Source organism: Aplysia californica, unplaced genomic scaffold (assembly GCF_000002075.1).
Source record: "Aplysia californica isolate F4 #8 unplaced genomic scaffold, AplCal3.0 scaffold00797, whole genome shotgun sequence".
NCBI lineage: Eukaryota > Metazoa > Mollusca > Gastropoda > Aplysiida > Aplysiidae > Aplysia > Aplysia californica.
Window position 1 is genome coordinate 31,180 of NW_004798067.1, and position 7,500 is coordinate 38,679.

General features: G+C 39.8%; 1 protein-coding gene across 4 annotated transcripts in view; it reads left to right on the plus strand.

Moving 5' to 3' along the window:
- Window positions 1-2,149: 2,149 nt before the first annotated feature.
- LOC101853888 (BTB/POZ domain-containing protein 17) overlaps window positions 2,150-7,500 on the plus strand; it is a 16,910-nt gene continuing 11,559 nt past the window's right edge. The window contains exons 1-2 of one of the 4 annotated variants that reach the window (XM_035972691.1): window positions 2,150-2,202; window positions 7,011-7,218. The gene's annotated coding sequence lies outside the window, so the exon portion shown is untranslated. Of the gene's footprint in view, window positions 2,264-7,010; window positions 7,219-7,500 lie in introns of all 4 variants that reach the window. The other 3 variants (XM_005109616.3, XM_005109617.3, XM_035972692.1) reach the window with 3 other exon arrangements.

The window sequence follows — 7,500 nt, forward strand, 5'->3', positions numbered from 1 at the left end:
TATACTATACTATACTATACTATACTATACTATACATACTAGACAGCTGCCGTATATCCCCATCTCTCCTTTTCTTTTTACCGGTATGTTAGTTACCTCGACGCTGTAATGTGACGTATTTGACAGTACATGTGCGTATTACTTTAACTCAATCGGGAAAAAAAAGAAACGTAGAAAAAGCCAGGAACTTGTAGCTCCTGTGTCTTCTGGTATGAATTTGTCATGACAACCAGCACAAGGAAGCGTGATATTTATTTTTTTTATTGGGGGAGGGGGGGTATTCCTCAAATTGTCTGGACTACCTTGTGAGTCGTGATTGTGAAGGGGTAGTGGTGGCGGAGACGAGAAACCACATTATTTATGTTAGAGAAAAGACGCAGAGAATTCATAATCAGCTCCTGGTTTACCGCACTTATCCTTGCCCCCAATGTTGGTGAACGAACGATGAATAATATTTCTAGTTTATTACAATAAAGAAATTTTTTAAAAGAACTACATTAAGTGGGTGCGGGTGATTGAAAGACGCCACTGCAAAACCTGCTTTCTTCACTGTCTTTCCCTCTGTTGTTTGCCTGTCTGCTTTGACTTTTCCCAGCACAAATTATACTAGCACACTAGCACGGCCAATAATATCCATTATGTCGATGTGCCTCTCTTTACTCAAACAAACAGACATAAGCGCTGTGGGTGATTTGCGGGTGCTTTGGTGTGGTTTGCTCCTTTCTTTCCTGTCAAACATCAATTGTCCTTATCTTTTCTCCTTCTGCTTTGTGTTTGTTACTCTCTTGAAACACGTCTAATCTTTGGCACTTACTTATATTATGAAATAATAGTGTTGCATGTGCCGTAAAACGCTTGCTTAAACAAACAAAAATGATTAAAATGAGTGTTGAATGCGAACGGACATATAAAAATTATCGGCCCCCACCGAGGTCTCCAACCATGCCGCCCACATCGAAATTTTTTTTTTTTTTACAAACGCGGAATTTTCCAGAAAAAAACCCTACCTCGCCTTGCCGAGTGCATGCATAGTACGTTTGCAAGCTCTATTCGAAGTTCAAATAATTTAAGCTCTTACACGAGTACACATGCGCGCGTGCACTCACATATAAACGCTCGAGCACACACACACACATACCACACACACTCACAAAACACACACACACACACACACACACACACACACACACTCACACACAGAGTTATAGTAGTCTACACTTTAGAAGGCACCACACCCCCATAACCCTCATAACAGACCCAATCTTCAGACAAAAACTTTTTAAACGCAATTAACTGCTGTTGAGTATGGTACACATTCACGTCCGCACACACACAAACACAAACACACACACTCTCTCTCTCTCTCTCTCTCTCTCTCTCTCTCTCTCTCACACACACACACACACACACACACACACACACACACACACACACACACTACAAAGGTTCACATAATATGTCTCTTTCACATAGCCTATCGTACACACATTCACTCACACGCACCCAAAGGTTCACACATGTTACGTGGATGATCTCAAATACCAGTACACTTTCTGAAATAAATTATCTTAAAGACTTACAAAGAAAATAACTATTAGATCTATAGTATAAGGCCTCTCTATACTCTATAGATTAAATTAGATTTTTGAAAAGCTGCATGTGGCTGAAAATATTGCACTTTGTTTAGGCTGCGTGAGTATCTGAACTCACTGGTCATTGAAGCGAGAATTATCTGGGTCTCAGGCAAACAAACAAAAGGCTAACGTTTTAGTAATACATGTGGCTGACCATGGTATATGAATATATGATAATAAATCAAGGAGCTTAAAACAAAGTAACCTCCTTGCAACAAATTTATTGTATGGACATGTTGTATTATCAGCCACGGGTCGAGCTACTGAATGGAGACGGATATTCAAGCCTGTAATCAATTTGTGATTGAATAATTTTCTCCAAGTCGTAGTGTGATCGACAGGGAAGATACCCGATTTAAAAAGTCCTATTATGTAGAAGAGAAAAAATGTCCGAAGAACAAAAAAAATCTAAAAAATGCTGATATGATGGACCAAAATTTTACTGTTCTATAACGAACTTTATCTGCTGTAGTTTTTTCCCCTCCCCACTTGTTCCTCATTTCTAATTTTAGAACTTTTATTGCTCACAGGTAAACAACAAAACAGGGCTGTCTGGCGTGTGGCAGAGGTAACGATAGCGTTCTCTCATGCACTTTGAAACATTGAACAAAGACAAATTGTTCATGCAGGTAGGCTATTCTATAGGAGGCTATTTTGTGTATATGTGATATGATCCAGATCTAGATCAAGATACCTAAATCTAGATCTAGGTGTCTAAATCAGATAACCACACGCAAAACACCAGTCTTGACCTGATGAGTGATGTAGATTCTACTTGAACATCAACAAGAAGGAACACACAATTTAATGTTTTGCAGTTGTTAGGTGTTTGATATCTCAGCTCGCCGCGAATCAAACGTATTGATCTAGATGTAGATCTAGATCTAGGTCAGGCTCAAATAAAGGGGTGGGAACTACCGAAAAAGCACCGCAAAGTGGAATGGCCAGCAGTCAGGTAGTCAGATCAAATGGCTGAGCCAGCTGACTGATAGATCTAGAGCACAGTTGAGTCAGTCTCATAGAATTTGAGAGTACAGTTAGGCTGGTTAAAGTAAGGAATTTAAGTTTTGCCTTCTTTTCTCTAACTTTTAACAGCTTAAGTTTGATATCTAGATCTATGTATGTACACAGAGATGCCAACCAGTACGATTTTACGTATTTTAGTACGATTTTTGGATGAAAATACGCGAATACGACTTTTCATGAAAAAATACGCATCCTGGAATGCGAAAACTTCGAGATTCAGCTTGGGCGAGTAAACTTAATTATCTCAAGTCCCATCTTTTGTCAAAATAGTATCAGTATCGCAGAACTGGAATATTTGAAAACCAAGTCCGATGTGGTCAGTAAGTTCATTTTTGCCGGTCGCGATCGTGATATTATATATATTCGTTCATCATTTCCCCGTCTGGAGAGTACGTTTCTCTTTCACGCGAAAAGGCAGCTATAGGCTATGGCGGCTGGCGGAAGCGTATGCGACACCGAGGCTCGATCGGGAAAATCAAGATGTACTTTCGCTTTCGTTACCACCGAGAAGTTTGCCAGCAGTTGTCTGATAACGCAACATTTGTGGCATGCAGGTTGTGCAGTTTATAAACACAATGTCGCCGTTCAAATAAAAATGGAAATGTAATTACTCTGACTCGTCGCTGTGCTGTCACTTGTGGAAAAAAAAGAAAAGAAAATACTAACGTCGTCCGATTTTTAGATTGTCTGGCTCGCCATCGTGACGGGTCACTGACCCTGTGCGCATTCGCGTCATAAATAAATGCGGCATCGTAGTGAGTAAACACCGTCTTTGGTGGGAGTAACGGCGTTGCGAAGTATAGGACTACGGAATAGGGGAGGAGATTGTTGATTTTTTTTGGGTTTAAGATACTATCGGGGGTTTAAGGCAACACCAGAGGACAAAAACTTGGAAGCACTTTTCAGAATTTTGATTAGAAGAGCTTTCTGCAAAGTGCGCGTTGGTGCAGGCCGTGTGCCGAATCGGGACCCCTCATACTTTGCAAGTCTGTGTTATTGAAATAAAGCGTTCGCGTTTCATTGGATGGGTAGTAAATTATACCTACTTGGATTGGTGATAGTAAATTATACCTACAGTGTATGTTGTAGCTTTCTGTTCAAGACTGGCAGATTTTCAGTGTCACTGCATCTTGCCCTACCACAGTTGTTACAACTCTCACAGTGTGAGTCACAGTGCATGGGTCTACTTGAGCCATTCAAGTTATTGCTTTTCTCTGAGTTTGAGCAATAATTTGAGTCTGTCAGTTCATAATATGAATCATGACACCCAGACTGGTTCTTGATAGTCGAAATTCTTGTTCTAAGCCCTTCCGAACTCTCAAAGCAGGATTTTTTTTTTTAATATAATAATGAGAGGAAAATATTATATATATAATAGACTGAAATACTTAAGTCGAACAAGACCCCAGTACAACATTGAACACTGACATGTTGTTGACTGGATACATGTATATTGCACGCGTGTGTGCTCCCTTTTTTGAGCTGGTGAGCTAGTAATTTTTTTTTGCTGGACACCCTGAACATTTTACTATTTCTGGTTGGTCGACCATCAATGATTTATTTATAGGGGCACCAGCCATCCATGTCCAGGTGCTGTTTTAGCCTACTGGTTGGTCGGTCAGTCGTGGGGAATACACATTTTCACCTGAAAATACACATTTTCATATTTCACAATACTCATTTCGGTTTTCTGTGGTTGGCATCTCTGTGTAAAGGAATTACAACCTCATTTTAGGGAGGAGTTCCACAGAGGGCCAGCACTTAATAGGATACCGTGACAAGGTCCACTGAGCAAACCACAAGAGTTAGGGTTAGGGTTAAGAGGTATCGCTCAAAATATCCCCTCTTTTGTGTGTTGTTGGTCGGCCGGCCATCTGCGGAACTCCTTCCTCATTTTGTGTATACAAAATAATTATGATAAATTATGGGTGACCTTATTTGGGCCACAGTGTGGCCTAAATAAGCTAAACCCCCCTCCCTTACCTTATTTAGGCCATATGTGGCCCAAATAAGCACTCCCATAAATTATAGGCCCTAATGTTAGATACGTGCTGTCGATTTGCGCGATCATGCATTTTGTGGATCCTTGGAATGCGCAACAATCCATCGATTGTTGTGCATTCTGTAGATCCACAAAATACGTTATTTAATTTAGTCATACGTATGACGTTAACTTCCGCTTAGTGCAATGTCAGATGGAAATGGATGCTCATCTGACGTTAACACACCTTTATAATTTTATTTCATAGCAGAAAAACGAAACACTGGACACTCGGGTAATTATAAGATTCACTACCCATTCTATGGATCCACAAAATGCATTGCACGATCCACCAATCGTGCAAATCGACAGAATGCGTGTCTAACAATAATTATAGGTCACCTTTATAATCCTTTATTCTCACCCCGAGGGAGAATAAAACCCATGTCTCACTATTCTCACCCCAGGTGAGAGAGAATAGGCCATGCCTCGCTATTATTCAGACCAAATCTGTTTTTGTAGTCTGAAATCTGCAAGGGCGGTAAATCATGTTAACTAGTTTAATAATTAAACAATCCAAGCTCTTTTCTTCACTTTCATTTTAAAAAAAATTCTTTCTTTTTCTTTTTTTCTCACCTCTTCTTTCCCCTTCTGCTTGAACATTTGGAGTTTGGAGCCAAAAAAGAGCCAGAGAGCCAAATGAAATTCTGTGGGCCGGACACGATCCAAAAGAGCCAAATTTCTGGGATTTTGGCTCAAAACTGACAACCCTGACTGTGACTATGCTGACACGAACAGTAACGAACACGATGCTGTGGAGCATCCCCCCCCCCCTGGGTCATGCCCGCTAACCTCAGCCCTGATCCCTCTAGGGTCATTTCCGGAAAAATGAGGGGATGAGAAAAGCGAGACATGGCTTATTCTCACCCGGGGTGAGAATAACCACTTCCATGATTATATAATAATAGTAATAGAGGTCTAATAACAGAGAGATCACAGCATTTCTGCAGCTCCCATTCCCACACAAGAACAGAAAGCTCTCATTGTGTGCTTTGTAATTACCCCGGCAGACCAGATAGCATTCTGAAAAAATCTCAGCTTCCTGGGAAGTATAGGCCTACAGTGCAAGCTACCAAGGCGCTAAAACACTAACATATACTGACAATATCTTTTGCTGTCTATAGACGGGTACCCATTCACACCTGGGTGAAGTGAGGAAAATTTGTGTCGTAAAGTGTCTCCAAGGACACAACGTCGAGCCTGCGGCATGAGCCTCCAAATCTGCAAACTCGTGATTACGTGTCTGGTAGCCTAACCACTAGACTACAGACGCCACAGTAAAATGTGTCATGGTGCAGTGGAATCAGGTGCTCGTCAATTTTAGGGCATATGGAGTTATTGGTGTCATCTTAAAGGTTGCTCATTTGCCTTGCTTTTGATGAAAAAAATATCCATTCATCTTTAATAGTATAGAAGTCGAGATATAAATATTGCGATTGAAGGAGGTGGGGTCGACTGGTTTCAGAGAAGTAAAATTAGCGAAAAAATGACTGTCAAAGTTTGGTGACTTCCATAGCTTTGGGTTCCTTGAAAACTGCAAATTCACATTTCTTGTGCCTTTTATCAATATTTTTTTTAAAAATCCACTTGTAAAAGTGTTTTTGAATGGACATACATGTACAAGGTGTTGAGCCAAAAAACAAAAATTTGAAAAAAAAATTCAAACTAGTGGAAAAATGTTGATTTCTCGGATTTCATTATTTTGACTATTTCACCACTCAGCTTCACAAATAATGATTTATACTTTGATTATTTAATTTTATCTATTTTTGTAGTCTGAATTAGAAAAGCTTGTTTGGGTGATATCAGGATACACTTCTAAAGGCCTTGGAGAGCCAGGACTTACTCAAGGCATGAAACTGATTTGAATAGTTCATCTTTATTAGATTAAAATGTTAATGAACTTACAGTGCAATAAAAAGGCTTTTTAAAATATAACATTGACTCCTTCATATATACTTCTTGTTCCAATTGTTCAGGTCATGTTATGGTAAGTGTTTTGGTTTCTAGGATGTTAGGTGAAGGTTTCTAGGGCATGTTTTTGGGAAGTGTTGCAGGTCATATATTGAGAACCGTCCTTCTTTTTTCTTTGTTGTTTAAAAGTATTAAAAAAGTAAGATCAGAAACATTTATGCACTCAGTAGAGTCAGACCTGTCCAAGACAACCACCCTTTGTCAAGGAGAAAAGCGGTCATCTTGGAAATATAATTCTTACTCTTTCTTTTTCAATATCATTTACGCTCATGCAAAGTTAACTTTCAAGATGATCACTATGTCTTAAGTATAACATTATGATCTTTTGTTTCTAGGAAGCTGCTGTTTGAATTATAACAAGACTTGGAAAAACTGACAGCACCAGTAGTTCCATTTGAAAGAGAGGAAAGTGATGTGAATATCCTCAGTAAGGGTGGCATTATAAGTTGTTCCAGTGAAGGAAAGTGAGAGCAGTAGCATCAAGCAGAGTGGCACAGGAACTTCTACTCAGACAACAGCTCAATCTGTTAGTAACATTAAATGGTAAAATATTTGTCTCTGGATCTTTAAATTGCTGTTTCTTGTTTCTCCTCACACATGCCTGTCAGTGTCATTCACCTCATGGTCTGTCTCAGAATCCCTTGGCCCTCAACCTAATTTTCTTTTAACCCTTGGGGTTTGCGCCCTTTCTTCCTGATGCTACAGTGCCCCTCTGCGGGTGCTCTGGTGTGGTTTGCTCCTTCTTTCCTATCAAACATCTGTTATCCTTATCTCCCTTCCTTCTTTTTTGTGTTTGTTACTCTTTTGTGACACCTCTAATCTTCG